The sequence below is a fragment of the Protopterus annectens genome, chromosome 14.part0, assembly GCF_019279795.1.
Source record: "Protopterus annectens isolate FY-2018-M chromosome 14.part0, PAN1.0, whole genome shotgun sequence".
In the NCBI taxonomy this organism is placed as follows: Eukaryota; Metazoa; Chordata; order Ceratodontiformes; family Protopteridae; genus Protopterus; species Protopterus annectens.
In genome coordinates this window covers 1,013,864,636-1,013,883,992 of record NC_056748.1, presented here as the reverse complement: position 1 = coordinate 1,013,883,992, position 19,357 = coordinate 1,013,864,636, and positions in this window count along the sequence as shown.

Genomic DNA, 19,357 nt, shown 5'->3' with positions numbered 1-19,357 from the left:
GTCAATACGTCCTTCAATAAATAGATCGTATAGACAGGACTTAATAAGACTATATGCCTTGTTGGTTTCAGATCTAGAACTAGGCATGTATGTCTCACTTTCCAAAAGTACTGACATGCGTGCTATGTAGTCGTCCTTATTGAAGACTACTAGACCACCCCCTTTGTCTGGTTTGCAGATCCTAATGTCTTGAGTCTGTATATACTCAAGAAAATCCCTTTCAACATTAAAAGGGTGACCTCTCATAGCTTTTTTTGTACTTACTAAATTTCTTATATCTAATTCACACACTTGTTCGAACATTAATAAAAGTGGATGAAGTGGTGGATTAAAAGTACTAGCTATGGAAAATTGACTTCTTTCAAAGGGAGTATTATTACCCATAAAAAATACTCCTAAATTAAGCTTCCTAGTATAAGTTTTAAGATCTATAATAGTTCTTGAAATGTCCATGTTATACCAGGGAACGTACGTATAACCTTTCGAAAGAAAGTCCACAAGATCCACTGATAGTGAACTGTCAGAAAAGTTATACACTTTAAAGTCACTGTCACTGTTAAGTATGACATCAGGGCCTTCTTTAGATGAGCATGTTGCATTTACCTCAGGATAGTCCAATTCAAAGTCTACGTTAAGGTCAGAAATGGATTCACCTGAGGTAGAATTATTCAGCATATCCTGTGTAGATGATAAATCAAGTGGTGGAATAAGATCTGTACCAATTTCTAGTGACAAAGCATCATTAATCCATTCAGGCATTAATGTACGTGAATCAACCCATAAAGAAGTTGCAGTCACCTTTGTGGTCGCTGGGCTTTCTGATGTTTGGGCCTTGCTCCCATAGAATTGTAATTGCGAAAATCCCGTTGTGATGAATTATACTTGTCAACCTGGTCTTGTTGATTATGGCCACCTTGATTTACAGACCTGGTATTGTAGTTATAATTCACCCTAGATGAGTTCATGAGTCTTTCACTCCTTCGTGGGCCATCTTGACTAAATTCACTAGTTGGTTGTAATGGGTTGTCTAAATCAGGTGAATTCTCAGGTTGAAGCCTAATTTGGCCAGTAAGTTGTACCACGACTTGGTCTGCTTGTGTTTTTTCAAGGCTAAAGTTCAAGTCTCCAGGTGTCATATCAATCAAAGAATAGCCCAGTTGCCATATTTGTGCTGGTGGAGGTACTGGAAATGCTTGACCCTTTTGATAAGCTTGTTTGTCTCGTTCTAATTTCTTTACCTTGTTGGTACTTAGTTTTGAGAGATGTTGATTTATACTAACAAAAGTCCTGTTATAATCAAATTTATATCTCTCAAACTGTAAGTCATTAGAAATCTTAGTGTCAATGTCTTGAATCAAACTCAGTATTTTTTCTGACATAATAGAATAGTATTTAATCATTACTTCCATCAAATCGAGACCTTGTTTGTTAAATAAATTAATTAATTTATTATCTGGACAGGTTTTTCAATTTAAATTTTATTTATGTGCTTACTTTGTTTGTAATCTTGTACTAATACGATTACTTGTATATTAGTATTAACATCTTTACTAGTAATTTGGTATTTATTTTTAAGTGCTGTTAATACTTGCTTAGCTTAGAGTGGCTAGAAGAATATGAGTTAATTTTTACTTTATTTTATTTTAACATTTGTATGGTTGCTTTATGTGGACTAACCATTAATTTTAATTTTAATTTAATAATGAGATTAATTAATTTTTAAATTTAAACTAGGTTACCTTTTATGTGATTGGTTAACAGGTCTATCAACAATGAGCCTAGTATTATTTAAGTCTTTTAGACACAAGTGTGTAATGTCTGAAGAAGTCTGCATATGTTTGCAGACGAAAAGCGCTTTATTCAATAAATTTACTGTCCTGTGACTGCCGGTGTTTGTTCCTGCTTTCTCACCCACTGCATTGGATCCGTTTTCAGTTTCTTGGTTTGTCTTGGGTTTATTTGGAGTTTGATGGCTTCCGGATCCACTAGCAGTGACGGTTTTTCACCTAATGCCATTCCGGCATTACTTAGGAGCTGCAATAGTGCCTTACCGGCACCAGCTACTTCTCCTACGGCAGCCCAGGACACTTTGTTCGATTCTCTATTTAAAAGAATGGACTCGCTTTGTGCGAGACTAGATAAACTGGATACCCAGCAACAAGAAATGAAAAATCTTATTTTGCCTTCGACGAGCAACCTAAAAACCACTACAGCTGAGCACACGCCAGGGGGCGTTGTACAACCACGAGGAACTAGCGTTTTGCTTTCCTCAACAAACGTACGTGATGTGTCGGATGTCCGTGATGAACCTAGTGGTTTGCCTTCCACTAACAGTGGTTTGCCTTCCTCAAATACCTCCGAACCCCTTCAAAGGAGCGGAACGAGCAATATTATTAATTGTAGGGAACATATAGCCCCAGGGGAGTGTTTACTCGATGCAGCAGTATATAGCGATGTACAGCGCCATCCAATCTTGCAGCAACACAACGAGAATGTTAATGTTCATACAACTTGTAATCTATCTAATGGAGCTCCAGCTTTAGGGAACTGGTTGACCGAAGAATTCGTGTTTTTAAGACACGGGGATGGTACAGCCAATACGAGGTTCACCAACCACGTTGATCACCAAGAGGTAAACAATAACTTATTATCAGATAAATTGAAACTATTTGATAAGTTACTTCTTAAACTTAAAAAGTTAAAACTAGAAATCTCGTACTTCAAGGAATGTATTGACTGTAGAGTGATACCTAAAGGCTTGAGACATTTCCAATATCCAACAGGCCTAGCTCCTAACTCTGACTTTCATAAAGATTTGCTCAACTTGTTTGACCAGCAAGGGTTTAATTTATTAACTTTAATGATTAAACATTATTCAATTTGGGTAGTGCAGCTAACTTCTGATATTACAGATCTGGACAACTTTATTAAGACTCATGAAGAATTTACTAGGTACAAATATGACTATAGTAGATGCTTCAGCAACATCGACCAGTACCTGAATAAACTGAAGTTAAAAAATTAGAGCGTGACCTTAAGGCCTATGAACTAGGGGTAGCGTATCCTGCTCCTGCACCTTCGCAAGTCTGGCAACCTAACATTAAACAAGGTAATCATCCTACAGGTCCAGTTGTCAGTGCAACTTCCAACAACAATATCGGAGACCTGGATACGTTTGGTGACATACAACCTGAACAAGTTGTCAGGAGAAGCGAGAGGTTGCAAAATCGGAGATTACAGTCCAGTAATCATACCACCTCTTTGCATACTGGACAACAGCAGGTTTTTTACAATGCCAGTCACCAAGGGGCCATCCCAAAGAAAAGAAACAACTACCAGTCACAAAACAAGGGGTATCAACAGAAACGCAACCCACAGAGACCGTAACCATCAGTTCTGTCAGCAACATAGCCCTTACTCCAAATTTTGGGATAGGACTAGTGAATGCTGACAATAATACACCTTGCGTTTACCCCTTTAAGAACTTGCTTTCTGCTTCAGCTACAAGCCCAGTGAATATTTTAGACAGTAGCCTAAATCCCTTCATTGAACAAGATGTGAGACCAGTTATTACCACTAACCAAATAGGAGATTTTAACATCTACAACTTTTCTTCGGTTCCTGTTCCGAATGAATTAGCGGATTTTCTATCTAAAGGACACACATATGTCCCTCAACAAAAGCTGGACCTAGTGGGGACTATCATTGACATTAAATTGTTTACTCGCAAGTTGAATTTCAACTTGCTTTTTGACCATAACACTAATAGTAACAATATTTATGGCAACACTATGAGAGTCCCTAGCATGTTTAACCCTCCCCTACACCCTTTAATTCAAAGTTTTGAAAATATGTGTGAACTTGACTTAAGGGATAGAAACTTGCATTCATTTAATGTAGGAACAAAAGACACGCGTAAGGAAGAAATGCTATTGCTTGAATTTGTGAAGTTACACTGCTTACGTATCTGTAAACCAGACAAAGGAGGGGGAGTTGTAGTATTCGATAAAGTAGATTATTTTGACAGAATGCTTGATTTACTTTCTAATGAGGCATACTCTGTAAGTTCTAGGTCTGAAGTCAGCAATGCTTATCGTAATATTAAAAACAACTTAGACGAAATGTTTTTTGAAGGTAGAGTAGACCAAGAGCAACATAAATATCTCACTACTTTATTTCCGAGATTCCCTTGTCTCTTTGGAATACCCAAGATTCATAAGGATCTTTTGAATCCTCCCATGCGGCCATTAGTCGATGGAAGAGGATCTCCAACTTACCCATGTGCCAAATTGGTTGACACTATATTACAGAAATATCTGCAGGACGAGGAACAAATTTGTAAAGATTCTTGGTCCTTTTTAGCAAAAGTAGGGGAGTTTACATTTAATAACAATTACAACTTCTTGACAATAGATGTCAAGGACTTGTATACTTGTATCCCCCTACAGATCGCAACTGAATGGGTGGCCTTTTTTCTTAACAACAAAGGAGCCCCTACTCATGAAACCTCACTGGTTCTTGAACTACTAGATATGATTTTATTTGACAACTACTTCATGCTAGGTGAGAATTTCTATCTTCAAAGAACAGGGGTGGCCATGGGGTCACCTTGTGGGGCCAGTTTGGCTAACATTGTAATGGCATATTGGGAAAAGGAGAAAGTATTGAACAATCAAACCCTTATGTCTAAGATCAGGTACTATACACGGTACCTGGACGACATCTTCATATTACTAGAGGGCAGTGAAGATGATAGTAAACAAATCTTGGATTCGTTTAATACGTCCACTGACTTTTTGTCTTTTACCTCTAACTTTAGTGTCAATGCCATAGCATATTTGGATATTTGGCTATCAAAAAATGAGGAGTTGAACAGTTATGTTGCCACCATATATAGGAAGCCCACACACTCCAACTCCTTCCTCCATTTTAGTAGTTGCCATCCCAACTATCAAAAAAAGTCAGTGGTTAAGGGGCAGCTTGTTAGAGCAGCTCGGATGGTGAGCCTTGAGGATGATTTCCTTGATGAATGTAAAACACTTACGAATATGTTCCTTCATAGAGGGTACCGTTCCGATTTACTTGAGGGTCTAGTGAAAGAGGTTACAAATAAGAGACGGAACGGTACATACCAACCTATTCTTAAGATCGTTCCACACCTTGAGGTTGGCAATACGGTAGAACTCTCACAAGTTGACCGCCCAGAATCAAACACCTACATAAACAACAGATTAATTCTGACATATTGTATCAATAGCCACCTTATCATGGACATCATCATCAAGAATTGGAACATTTTTCGTTCCAATTGTGCAGTACTGAGTAAGGTGGGCGACAGGCCTGGAGTTACTTTCAGGAGAGGTAAAAACCTGAAAGCATTGTTAGAGCAACCCGACGGCGAGCTTACACGAACGCCGGGTATGTTTAAATGTCAAAATTGCAACCAGTGCAGATATATTTATGAATCTAATAGATTCATAATCAACAACACTAGATTTGATATATACTGTAGATGTACGTGTAACTCTAGGATGGTCGTATATTTAGCCCAATGCCAAAAATGTGCAGGATTCTATGTTGGCAAGACTGAGCGTAGATTAAAAGAGCGTATTTACGAACATCAGTACGCTATTAGTAAAGGTAAAACAGAAAACGCACTTGCCAAACACATCATCCAGCACAATGATCACTATTTTAGATTCATAGTGATAGATCAGATAACTGAGAATAAGAGGGGGGCTCCCATACATTTATTTTTGGAAGCATTTGAACTACGTTGGCAAATCAGATTAAATGCATATGTGATACCTGGACTGAATGATGGCTGCTCTATTAGCAGCCTTTTAAAATTGAAAAACCTGTCCAGATAATTTATTTATGTGCTTACTTTGTTTGTAATCTTGTACTAATACGATTACTTGTATATTAGTATTAACATCTTTACTAGTAATTTGGTATTTATTTTTAAGTGTTGTTAATACTTGCTTAGCTTAGAGTGGCTAGAAGAATATGAGTTAATTTTTACTTTATTTTATTTTAACATTTGTATGGTTGCTTTATGTGGACTAACCATTGATTTTAATTTAACAATGAGATTAATTAATTTTTAAATTTAAACTAGGTTACCTTTTATGTGATTGGTTAACAGGTCTGTTAACAATGAGCCTAGTATTATTTAAGTCTTTTAGACACAAGTGTGTAATGTCTGAAGAAGTCTGCATATGTTTGCAGACGAAAAGCGCTTTATTCAATAAATTTACTGTCCTGTGACTGCCGGTGTTTGTTCCTGCTTTCTCACCCACTGCATTGGATCCGTTTTCAGTTTCTTGGTTTGTCTTGGGTTTATTTAAAGGCCTTAAAGTACCTGATAAGGGGTTCTGGTGGCAGTGATAACTACCTTATAGTCTGGGCAGAAGGGGGCATAGCTAGTAAACCTGTGTCAGCCTTTCCCAGGTGTGCATGTGTGTGTGTGTGTGTGTGTGTGTGTGTGTGTGTGTGTGTGCGTGTGTGTGTGTGTGTGTGTGTGTGTGTGTGTGTGTGTGTGTGTGTGTGTGTGTGTGTGTGTGTGTGTGTGTGTAAAACAAATCTCCAAGAGTATGTGTGTCAGTTACTTGGGCAGGGACACAAAGCACTGGTTGGACAGACAGAGTGTTGGAAGACTTGGCTTGGAACCCTGGCTATGTACTCAACTCTATAGCTGTGCCAGTGGGGAGTCTTACTGAGGATCTGGAGAAAGAGGAAGAAACCAGCCCCAGATTGACTGTGATCTATGTGTGCTCTTAAGGGAAATTGCACTTTACTGTGTGAGTACTTGTCATCCTCCCAGTTTGTACATCCCCACTGTTGCCAGTGGTGCGGATTGAGGCTCCTTAATTACTGGGCCAGTGTTGGGGTGGCACATAATAACTGGTAGGTAGCAGTGGGATATCCACATCACATATTAATTGGTTTGCATTGGTGTGGATATTGAATTCCTGTAGCCTGTAAACAGTGGTCACAGGTGGTGTTTGCACTCTCAATCAGCCACACAGTGAACATTCAAAGTTTCATATCACAATTGTTTTTTTTTGTTAGCTTAGTTAGTCAAGGACAGCAGGAAAGCATGTCAGCACAGGAGTATGGCAAGCTGAAAAGGAGCCAGTTGGCTGAGATGTGCCAGGCTAAAGGACTGGTGCATGCCAACCTGACTAAAGCAGAAATGATTGCAGCCTTGGGCACAGCTGCATCACAGACCAGCAATCAAGAGGACAACTGGACTGGCCATGGGGAGGTGCAACTCTCAGAAAATGGACAGCCCAACCTTTCCACAGAGGACTTAAAAATCCATCTGAAGTTAAAGAGACTTGAACTGGAGGCCAAACATTTGTAAACAGAAGCAGCAGAGAGACTGAGATGTCTGGAGGCTGAGGAAAATGAGAAACTGCAATGTCTGGAAGCTAAGGAGAATGAGAGGCAAAGGCGAGATGCTGACTCTTTTCCAGGGTCATAGAAGTAATGGGAAAGGGAGTAACCAAACCACAGAAACAGCAAATATCAGTAAATTTCTTCCACAATTTACAGAGGGGGAAAATGTTGATAGTTTCATTCATATGTTTGAAAGGGTATGTATAATGTTGACCAAGGGCTCTGGCTATGGTTCCTGACCCTCTTACTCCATGGTAAAGCTGTAACTGCTATTTCTAAATTGTCTGATACTGATTGCTTAAATTATAACACGGTAAAAATTGTTTGTTAGAATGTTTTAAGTTACCCCCTGCAGCTTATAGGCAGAAGATTCATGTGCATAGACATAATGCAGAAGAAAGTCTGTGTGAATATATTGCTGAGCTAAACACTTATTTTCATAAGTGGGTGAGTGGATGTCAGGTCACCACTTTTGTAAGGCTGGCAGACCTTTTAGTGAGGGAACAAGCCCTTAGCACTTTGCCTGAGGACATGATAGTCTGGTTAGCGGATAGAGGATGTAGCACAGCAAATGAGTGGGCGAAAAAGGGAGATTTATACCTAGCAAACAGGACATCACTGCACAGGAAAGGGAAACCCAGTGCTGCTCATGGGTCTAAGGGACCCCATGGTGGGCAGCCATGACTGCCCCAACAGAATGCATCAGTAACAGGAGAAGCCGCTAGTCCAGGTACGCATCCAGGACCAAAGGTTAAATGTTTTAAATACAACCAGTGGGGGCATGTAGCATACAGATGTCCACAGAGGCAAGGTGGGGAACAAAAGGTGGGAGAGTCAGCAAGTGGGAATGACAATGTCAGCAGTAAGCTGTCTGGAGACAACAAGGGTACCAAAGTACTACAACAGGTTATATCCTATCTTAGTAGATGGAAAAGAGGCCACTGCTAAGAGAGACACAACCTCTGACCTAACCATTGTGAAGCCTGCAATGGTTAAAGAGGAACATTACTCGCTTGGGCAGTCTACTCCACTCAGAGCTTCAGGAGAGATCTCATTCCAAATAACTTTGGCAAGGGTTCACCTTGACTGAGATGGCGGAAAAGGAAGCCAGCAAGTAGGTATGTTTGAGGATATCCATGTAGATGTCCTGATAGGGAATGATTTTGATAAAGCAGTACCTTGTGTGCATGCAGTGACGTGCAGTCAGGCTTGGAAATGAGCATGTGAGTCTGGTAGCCTGGGGGGGCCCAGACAGACTGCACACTTGCAATCAAAACTGGTGAGGTGGTTACTTCAGGGAGGGAGCTACCCTGTAGAAGTGAGACTGAAGGTGACCCACAGCTGCTTGTGGGTACTGATGTTCCCTTGGACAGAGTGACTGTAAAGGCAGAGGTGAGTAGTAGTAACAGGCTGGCAGTGATGCACCACTATCAAAGAATACCCAACTTCCTGTAGAAGGGGAGCTGGGAAGTGTTACAAAGACTGAGTTGAGACAGCCTCAGCTCTCACACCCTACATTTCAAGGCCTGAGAGAGGTAGCCAGTGCGACACCTGACTCTCAAGGGAAAGGGGAATCTGTAAACTGGGACAAAGTGTTACTGTACAGAGAGTGGACCCCTGAGGCAGGGCTAGACTGTGAGAGAATACAGCAGTTGGTAGTGCCAGAGCCTACCATCTGGCACTTCTGGCCATAGCCCATGATATTCCCTATGTATGTCACATGAACATAAAACATACAAAGAGACATATTATGCAAAACTTTTATTGGCCTGGGATTTCCAGAGATGTAACAAGGTACTGCATTACCTGTGAGCAGTGCCAAAAGGTAGGCAAGGCAGGAAACAAGGTGAAAGCTCCTTTGATGCCTTTGCCTGTGATTGAGGAGCCATTTCATAGGGTAGCTATGGATATTGTGAGGCTTCTTAGTACCCCAAGTTCCACAGAGACATATATTCTAGTGGTAGTAGATCATTCTACCAAATACCCTGAGGCAGTGGCATTGTCCTCCATTGAGGAAGAAAATGTGTCAAATGCCTTGTTAGGGAATTTCAGCAGGGTAGGTTTCCCAAAAGAAATACTGACTGACAGAGGTGCCAATTTTATGTCAGACCTACTGGCTTGTCTGTGGAAGCACTGTAGGGTGAAGCACCTAAAGAGCACCCCCTACCATCCCCAGACTAATGGTCAGGTTGAGAGGTTAAACTCTACACTAAAGACCATGCTATGGGCATTTACAGACCAGTTTAATAGGGATTGGGACAAATATTTGCCCCATCTGCTGTTTGCTTACAGAGAGGTGCCCCACGAATCCACAGTTTCTTCACCCTTTGAGTTGGTGTATAGGCATAGGGTGAGGGGAACCTCCACAATTGATTTGTGATGAGTGGGAGGGTAAGTGTAAATCTCACGAGGGGTCTGTTGTGGCATATATCCTTAAACCGAGGACAACGCTCAGGGAACTCATGGGCTTGGCCCAGGAGAGCCTGGCAGAAGCCCAACAGCAGGAAAAGGTCTGGTATGACAGGAATGCTCAAGCTAGAGAGTATGCTACGGGGCAGCAAGTAATGGTTCTCATTCCTATCAGACACAACAAGCTGCAGGCAGCTTGGAAGAGACCATTTAAAGTGATAAGGAAGATCAGTGATGTTAACTACATGGTAGAACTGCTAGGCAGGAGGTAGGAGCACAAACTGTACTATGTTAACATGATAAAGTCTTACCATGATAAGTAGGCCCTTGTGCTGAGTATTTGCAATGGATGGCAAGAGGAGTCTGAGGGGGATCCAATGACTGATCTCAGTCAGGCTCAGACTGACACCTCAGTGGAAAAGGTAGCAATGTCCCAGCAACTATCCCCTACCCATGTTTGAGAAATCCAAGCAGTGTTACAGGAGTTTGGGGATATGTTCACTGGGAAATCAGGGTGCACCCACCTGATGCAACACCATGCATGTGGATACAGGACCTCAAAGGCCTATTAAGCAGGCCCCATATATGGTGCCTGAGAGTGTCAAACAGACTCTGAGGGATGAGATACAGGAAATGTTTTAACTAGGGGTAATTCAGAAGTCCAGCAGTCCCTGGGCCTCCCCAGTGGAGTTGGTACCAAAGAAGGATGGCAGCACCAGGTTCTGTGTGGACTACAGGAAATCAAATAGTCACACAAAGTCATATGCTTACCCCATGCCTAGGACAGATGAAGCCTTTGAGCAGCCAGGTGGGGCTAAGTATTTTACCATTATTGATCTTACCAAGAGTTACTGACAGGTGCCCTTGACTCCCAGCACTAGAAAGAGGTCGGCCTTTGTGATTCCTTTCAGGTAGTGTGAGTTCACAAAGATGCCCTTTGGGATGAAAAATGCCCCAGCTACTTTCCAGAGGCAGGTAGATCATAGAGCAGGATCTGGAGATTTCTTCCTTTCTTACCTGGATGACATTGTCATCTACAGCCATTCCTGGCAAGAGCACCTTCACCATGTCAGAGAAGAGTTGGGGAGACTTCAGAGGGCAGGGTTAACCATTAAGCCCAGCAAATGTCAGGTGGGTATGGCAGAGGTCTCCTACCTGGTACATAGAGTGGGCAGTGGTAAGATCAGGCCAGAACTTGCCAAAGTAGAAACCATTCAGGCATGGCCTGCCCCTGTTATCAAAAAGCAGATGAGGGTATTCTTAGGGACAGCAGGGTACTACAGAAAGTTTGTCCCTAATTATAGTACCATAGTTGCTCCCCTCACAGACCTGACAAGGAAAAACAGATAAGGTACTGTGGACCCCAGCACGTGAGCAGCAGTCTAGAAGCTTAAAAGATCTTTGGGAGGACCCCCTTTGTTAGCCAGTCCAGATTACAGCAAAGAATTTGTTGTGGATGCTTCAAAGCATGGGGTGGGGGCTGTACTCAGTCAGGTTTCCTCAGAGGGAGAAGAGCACCCAGTGGTATATCTCAGTTGTAGGTTCCAACCCAGGGAGGAATGCTATGCAGCTGTAGAAAAGGAATGCCTAGCCATAGTGTGGGCACTGCAGAAACTTCAGTCTTATCTATATGGAAGGAAATTCACTGTAGTTATAGACCACAATCCCGTAACATGACTAGATGAGCCAGCCAGCAAAATGTCAAGTTACTAAGGTGGAGCCAAGGGTTGCAGGCATATGATATGATATGATATGACAGTGCAGCACTGCAGCAATGCCAACACAGATGGGCTCTTAAGACAAGGTATGGGGTAGTGTATTCCCAGATAGGCTCACCCACTCAAGCAGTTTTTCTCAGGGGTCACTTGAAAAGCTAGCTTGAGTTTTCAGAGAGGGATGTCACAAAAAGAAATACTGCCAGCCCAGCTATCTGGAATTTTGTAAATAGTTATATGTCATTTGTGAGTATCAGCAGGATGCAATTGCTTGTGTTACCACTATATTAGAACTGTATGTTGTCTGTATATCAAGCTGCAGGTACAGAAGTGTGTATGTGTAAAGTACTGATCTTAAGGATGTGTCCACAGTGTACCCTACTGGGAGACAACAGAAATGTATATAAACTATTGTACACGTGTAAATGTATATGTTTTAACAGTGGGAAATTGAACATGGAGGGTTAGCTTGCAAAACTTTAGGAAAATGGTTGAAATTATGTAGTTTTATAATTGTGCTTTAAAAGTTAGTTTCAATGCAGCAAGGAGACAGGATGTCTAAACCTAGTGAGCCTTCTGCATTGTTTTGTAAGTGTTTTATTGTTTTATGTCTTCCAGCAGTTGCAAACATCTGAAGGCTATGTATTTTTCACAGGGAAATGCTAAATGCTGATAGTTTCTGACAGTGGGGGTTTAGCTTGGGAACTAAAGTCAGGTGACAAAAAGTGATGTCATCCATGCTAACCCAGCAGTAATATTTTATATTAATTTAAGAACTCACTGAGAGAGTGACTGTGCATTTTGTATTTGTCTTTGATCTGACAACATCAGCTGGGAAACATCCACTCACCACTTCTCCCTGCTTGTTGTTCTGTAAGTAAGTTAACTAGAATACAGTAATTTCTTTTAGATTCAGTAAGGGGTATAGTAAAGATTGGTTTAGATATTTCTGTATATATTTGAGACTGTCCTGCAATGTTGTTTTAAATATTCCTGTGATTTTGAATTCTGAAGTTACTATGATGATTTACTGAGTATTTCTTGCTTTTTATTGTTTATTATTAAACCTTTCAGTTGTGGATGGGTTGTCTAGAGATATTTAAGCTCTTAGAGTACTTGTCTGTCTATTTGGTGACACTGTACAGTCCACTCCTAACAGCCTGGCTCTTGGTCAAAGTACCATTTGGATTAATAGTAACATTACACAGTAGGATTGGACACCTTTGGTTAAGGGCCTTAAAGTAGTTGATAAGGGGTTCTGGTGGCAGTGATAACTACCTTATAGTCTGGACAGAAGGAGGCATAGCTAGTAAACCTGTGCCAGCCTTTCCCAGGTGTGTGTGTGTGTGTGTGTCTGTGTAAAACAAATCTCCAAAAGTGTGTGTGTCAGCTATTTGGGCAGGGACACAAAGCACTTGGTTGGACAGATAGAGAATGTAGGAGAACTTGGCTTGGAACCCTGGCTAAGTACTCAGCTCTATAGCTGTGCCAGTGGGGAGTCTTATTGAGGATCTGGAGAAAAAGGGAGAAACCAGCCTCAGACTGACTGTGGTCTCTGTGTGATCTTAAGGAATATTGCACTTTACTGTATGTGTACTTATCCTCCCACTGTTGCCAGTGGTGAGGACTGAGGCTCTTTGTATGCCCCCTACTGTTGCCAGTGGTGAGGACTGAGGCTCTTTGATTACTGGGCCAGTGTTGGGGTGTCACACATGAGCATTAAGGTTTGAGGGGTTTTTTTTCCAACTGTTGCAATTGATGTTTTTAGTGTTGATCTAACTTCAGTGTGTGTGTGTGTGTGTGTGTGTGTGTGTGTGTGTGTGTGTGTGTGTGTGTGTGTGTGTGTGTATATATATATATATATATATATATATATATATATATATATGTATATATACGTATATACATACTCTGTTAAAAACACACTCCAGCACTCAAAACTAATAAGTAGAACAAGTCTTTTATTCATAGCAACTCCAATAACCGACACAGCAGACTGATCAGTTTTACAATATAGCATTCTCAATGCAAATCTAATGTAATACTACAAAGTTAATTTTAAATAGCAAAAAACAACAAAACACATGAATATGTCAGCCAAGAAAATTTATGATACTACATCAAATACATCCAATGATAGAAAAATCATACCTACATAAGTATAAAATATTTACAAAAATGATATTTCCATATAGATCAAATTCATTTAAAAATCAGCTAATAATGAATAACCATCATTCAGAAATAATTATTTAATCCTTGACTGAATGTTGCACCTAACATTAAAATCTATTTCTTTTCAAATCTATTCAGCTTACGTTTTTGAGAACATTTCCCATGAAATCCTATCATTGACTAAAAAATTAATGTGCTGTAATATGTGTTAAAGTATGTTTGTGTAATGTACTACGGGTACATTTACATCTTAAATTACTCAGATGTGTAGTCATTCTGTCCATCCATTCTGTGAATGTTTCCCATTGTAGAAAGCAGGGCATGAGCATATTGTTGTACAGACAGCCCAGATTGTACAACAAATTATGAGTGACATGATAGTACAAGTTTTACTTGCATTGATCATGGTAAAATGTCTGGTATGACAAATGCATTTACAGTAAGTGCAATTGCCACAGGGAGATCATCTGTATGGCTCAGAAGCAATAAAGGTTAATTGATTAACTTTTTTTTTTAAACCAAGTAACCAAGTAACATTGTTTATACCATGTTGATAACATGTTGACCAAAAAATCATCAGTAGACCACCAATGTCAATACCTTTGTATTACCTGTTTAAACATAAATGTATTAATGCAAAAGTCCAATAATACCAGTGTATGCTGAATAAATGCTTCTCAAAACAAAAAATAAATATTACAAGTAGAAGTAAGATGAAGCAACACTAGGCTATCATAAAACCAGCAACAGTTTATTCAGGAAACAGGCACAGGCAAAGGGATAAGCGCTTCCGCCTTTGCCTGTGCCTGTTTCCTGAATAAACTGTTGCTGGTTTTATGATAGCCTGGTGTTGCTTCAATTTACTTCTGCTTGTTGGATAAATGTATTAATGCTGTATGTTACTGGAAAATGTAAGTATGTATTTACTTATTTAATTATTTGTATTTGTTTACGCACAATATAAGAATGATGGAAGAATTACTTTCCATTAAAAAAGTAACTTGTCAATCCATCAATGATCGACACATAAATATAGAAACACTAGACATCAATCCTCAATGGACTGACAAATAAAATCACACAATGATTTTGCAGGGGAGGAAGCTGTACTTCACTCTCTCCCTCCTGGTAATTATATATACCAACTCAAAGATCACACTACAGTGGGGAAAAGGCATATTCCCCAATCCCCGCTGTACCGCAATTTTGTACTGATAACACCGATGCATTTTGATAAGCTAATTTTTGATCAGCTGTACTGGCTATGTCACTTGTCAACAAATGGATTCAATTGATAGTATAATCAGATATGCTCTGTACTTGAGCTTTTTAGCCAAAAAAAAGTCCACAGAATATCTACATTTTTGCCTCATATCTCTGCTATGTTCTTCATAACATTTGTGGTTTTCTGGAAAATCACTGAGGACTGAAGTTCCTAAATAATAACATACAGTTGAGTTTCAGACTTCATATCCTTCAGAAAAATGCATGCTGACACAAATCTTGTTATTCTAGCAACTTTCTAAGTTTATAAGAACAATATTCCGTCACTGTACTCCACATCATATAGGCTCTTGAGAAGAGAGCTGTGCCTCACTTTCCATGCCCTCAGGGACCCTAATAATTGAGACTTCCTTTTTCTCAATACATCACATAGTGTAGCCAGCAGTAGAATGATCTCAATGTACATCCTAGTAATAAAGAAAACTAATTGGAGAGATGGGCTCATTATCCAGTGCCACACCTTGCTCTGGAATAGACTCTCCTTGCTTGTCAAGTAATGTAACTCTATGTTGTCCTTCAAACATAATTTAGACAAAGACAAATAGATGAATGCCCTAAAATACACTCCAGGACTTACAGATTTTGCCATCCTTGAAAAAGGTGGTAGAGCCTGAAGGACATTATTGATAAAGTATGCATGACCTCTCATCATATAGCTTTGTATTTCGTATAAATGTACTCTTACCTCCCTTCATGCAATATTGTATAACACCTATTGCAGAAATATTATGTGATACGACATATAATGATGTTACTAACAGCCTAACTTATATGGATGTTTTATATGCCTTGTATCACTCATACTTCAACAGGACACATGCAACACTGTTAACCAATAGCAGAAGTTACTAATGACATTTGCACAATGTGGCAGTAAATCTGGCACCATGCATACATATGAAACCTGTCAATTAATACTAATGACTTTCCACAATGTGCCTTTGACTTTGTTGCCATACATATATATGATACTAATTAATAATGCTAATAGCAGTCACACAACCAGGCACTGATGTTTGCAGCATGCCAAACTAACCTATGCCACTACCGTTTCCTAGCATGAGGCCATACAGGTGAGTGTTTGCTGGGCTTTCTGTGCTTGTACTGCAGAGATTGAGCCATTTTGTTGACCACCTGCTGGGTATATTGACTAGTATGCGGGATATTCAGCAGTTTGTCAGCACAGTGCAGTGTAATATCTGGCATCTGGCAGAGATCATGTGGGCATAGTAGTATGTGCTTCATTTTATGACCTTTGCTGCCTGTTGAAGGTCCTGGCAAAACACCTCCTACTCCAACATGTTTAGAGTTACCCATGTCAGACCATTGGTCTCAGCAATGTAGCCCATTGGGAGTTTTTCTTACAGTGCAGCAGAAAATAAATGACACATACTGGTCAGACCTGACAGCCCAGTGCTACACCCACACAGCATTCAGACATTCATGCCTAAAGGATGTTGAGCAGGCCTGAACATTAATATTGTTTATAATTATATTATACATATATGTGTTGATTTATATTTCCTGCATTGTATGTCAAGTGAGAATTATATCTTTATGTTGTTATTTTATACCCTTACATGTTTGTTGCTTCTACCTAAACATTTTATTTATTTATTTATTTTATTTATTTATTTATTTTACATTTGTTTACCTGGATAGTCCAACTAGATACATGTCCATTTTCAGCGGAGGCCCGGGGAGAAAAGCTCCAGTAGACAAAATTACAATAGATTACACAAGAAGTTAGATGACATTAGAAAATATAAGGCAAAGTGTTATATACAATGGTTTAGTAATGTTCCCAAATAGGGACTCACAATTCCCATGGTCAGACACAATTAAAAGCAAGAGACATCAGATTGAAACAGAAATGGAAAAGAGATGGAAACAGAGCTTGGTTATGTAATTACATGTTACGATATTTACAGATTATGTTATATTTTATACACAGTGCACTCATTTATCATGGGATTCCTGTCACATTTGTCTATATCCCTTATTCTAAAGTGGATGCTTCACTTGTGCATTTCAGGACGATTCTAACTGTGTGTTATAGACAGAATTAACCTGCTGATTGGCTGGTTCTCCTACAGGCACAGGAATACAGCTATTGGTATCTACAGCATCTTGTCTAGGATGCAAGACATTGTTACATGGTGTGATTACAGAGTCTGTGCACCAACATTTGCTTTTGTTATACATCTTGGCACACTGCACTGGCATAGTGGTAAACCCCCAATATTACATATTAATGGTACACAGATCATGAATGTTTATGTGTACATTGTCACACACCATTGCACTATTTATAAAATGCATACCTTAGCCATTAGAGACTATTAGTTACATACATTGCCTACTTTCACAATGGTGCACTATGTTTATAAATATCAGTGCACTTACTTGCAATTGCTACCATGACAATGGCTGATAACTTAGTTACCATCCCATATAAGGAATACTAGAATACATTTTATAAACTTTTCTCAGCCTCTTAATGTGACATCTTATATGCAAATATTTCACATGTATATAGGAGTTTATGTATTATATGTATGATTACTCTGTATTTTATGCACGTTTTATCTTGCATTTTCTACATATCTTTATTTTCAATGAACTATGACTGTATCTTTAATGTTACCCTATTTACATCCAGTCTTAATATGTTAAGAATTTTGCTATGTGCTCCTTTTGTATATAATATTGCTGAGAGTGTATTTTAGTATGTGGCATAACTATGCAGATTAGCAGAACATTTTTAGTTTGGAAGTTCACTGTCAGAACAGTATGAGATAGATTTGTACATGGCACACAGTAGTATAGACTTCAGCAGAAGTTACTGCTAAATAAAGCTTTCATACAGGATAATGTGCTTAGTAATGCAGTAGCAGTAGAAATTACTATAAGAGATGCCACTGAACTGCAGCAAAATGTAAGCAATTATACAGTACGTAATCTACCTTCTGCACACCCCAGGATGCAAGCATGCTTTGATTCTGGCAAGGCATTACATAATATCAGTCACTGTTGTTTTGAAGGAATAATATCCAAAATGCCACAAGATGGGGGTATGCCGAATTAATCTGCACATAGATGATTGTTAAAAATATGGCAACTGATAAACACAGAGTGGATAAAAAAGGCATGTAAGACAGTTAAGTTACTCAAAAGAACTCATACAGGATGTGATATTGATGCATAGATAGTGGAGTAATATTCAGATTCTAAAAGAAATTATTTAATAAGTAATGTATTTACAATTGCACATTATGACTGAATATGTCTGCAAAAATCGTATGGGTTACATAAGAGGTGGCAGGAGCAAAATTAACAATATAATTACATACAGGAGAAGCACTGTAATATCTTATGACTATAATAAATGTCCTCTGTGATACACTGAAATAAAGAGTAGTACAGTTAACAAGTAGGTCTGTAAGCATAAAATGAAAGTGGCACTGACGTATAATAGCTAAAATAACACGTGTAGAAAGAAGAGTACCAACATTGTCAGACTCACAGTGGATGCATAAAGATGAAGTAGCATTGCATTCCACTGTGATATTGGATTTTATCTTAAAATTATAATAACAAAGTAACAGCCAAAAAACTATCATAACTGAGGGCAGATGAAAAACAATTTGCTTTTATGAAAGATACAAGAAAGGAGAACCAGAAAATGATGCACCTCACTTTAATAAACACATTTAGCGCTTTTGTCCAGGTTCAGTGGACTTCATCAGAATAACATCAAGTCTGGAACACCCAGCTTTATAGCATTTAGTGATGACATGAACATAATAATTAGTAAGTTAATGAATAAATGTAAAGAAACATTTCTCATTTAACAACAAATTCACAACAAACACATCTTTAAAAGCCCGTGACACATAACTAAAAAGCAAAATGGTAAAAACCATTCTTTAAAAATCAGCCCCTTGATTAAAGCAGTTTCAAACTAAATATTAGTGGAACAAAACTAATATAACAAACATTGCTTTTAATTTCAGCACACTGCTAATGGAGACCATATCATTCAGTCCTGGGAAAACAGTAGCATTGCATTTCAGCTGCCACCTGAGTTCCTTGTATTCAAGGAATTCATCAGATGGTCCACCCCTGAGTCCTAAATTCACATGGTCAAGCCACTAAACTAAAACTAAAAGGGCACTGAGAAGTAGAATTTATCAACATTAATATGACAGTCACAGAAAAGATGAAAGGAATGCCCTACACAAACATACTAAAAACCATCCCTCTCATTTTTCCAAGTACATTGCCATTTGCCATGTTGATTTAGGACCCAGGGATGGACCATCTGATGAATTCCTTGAATACAAGGAGCTCAGGTGGCAGCTGAAATG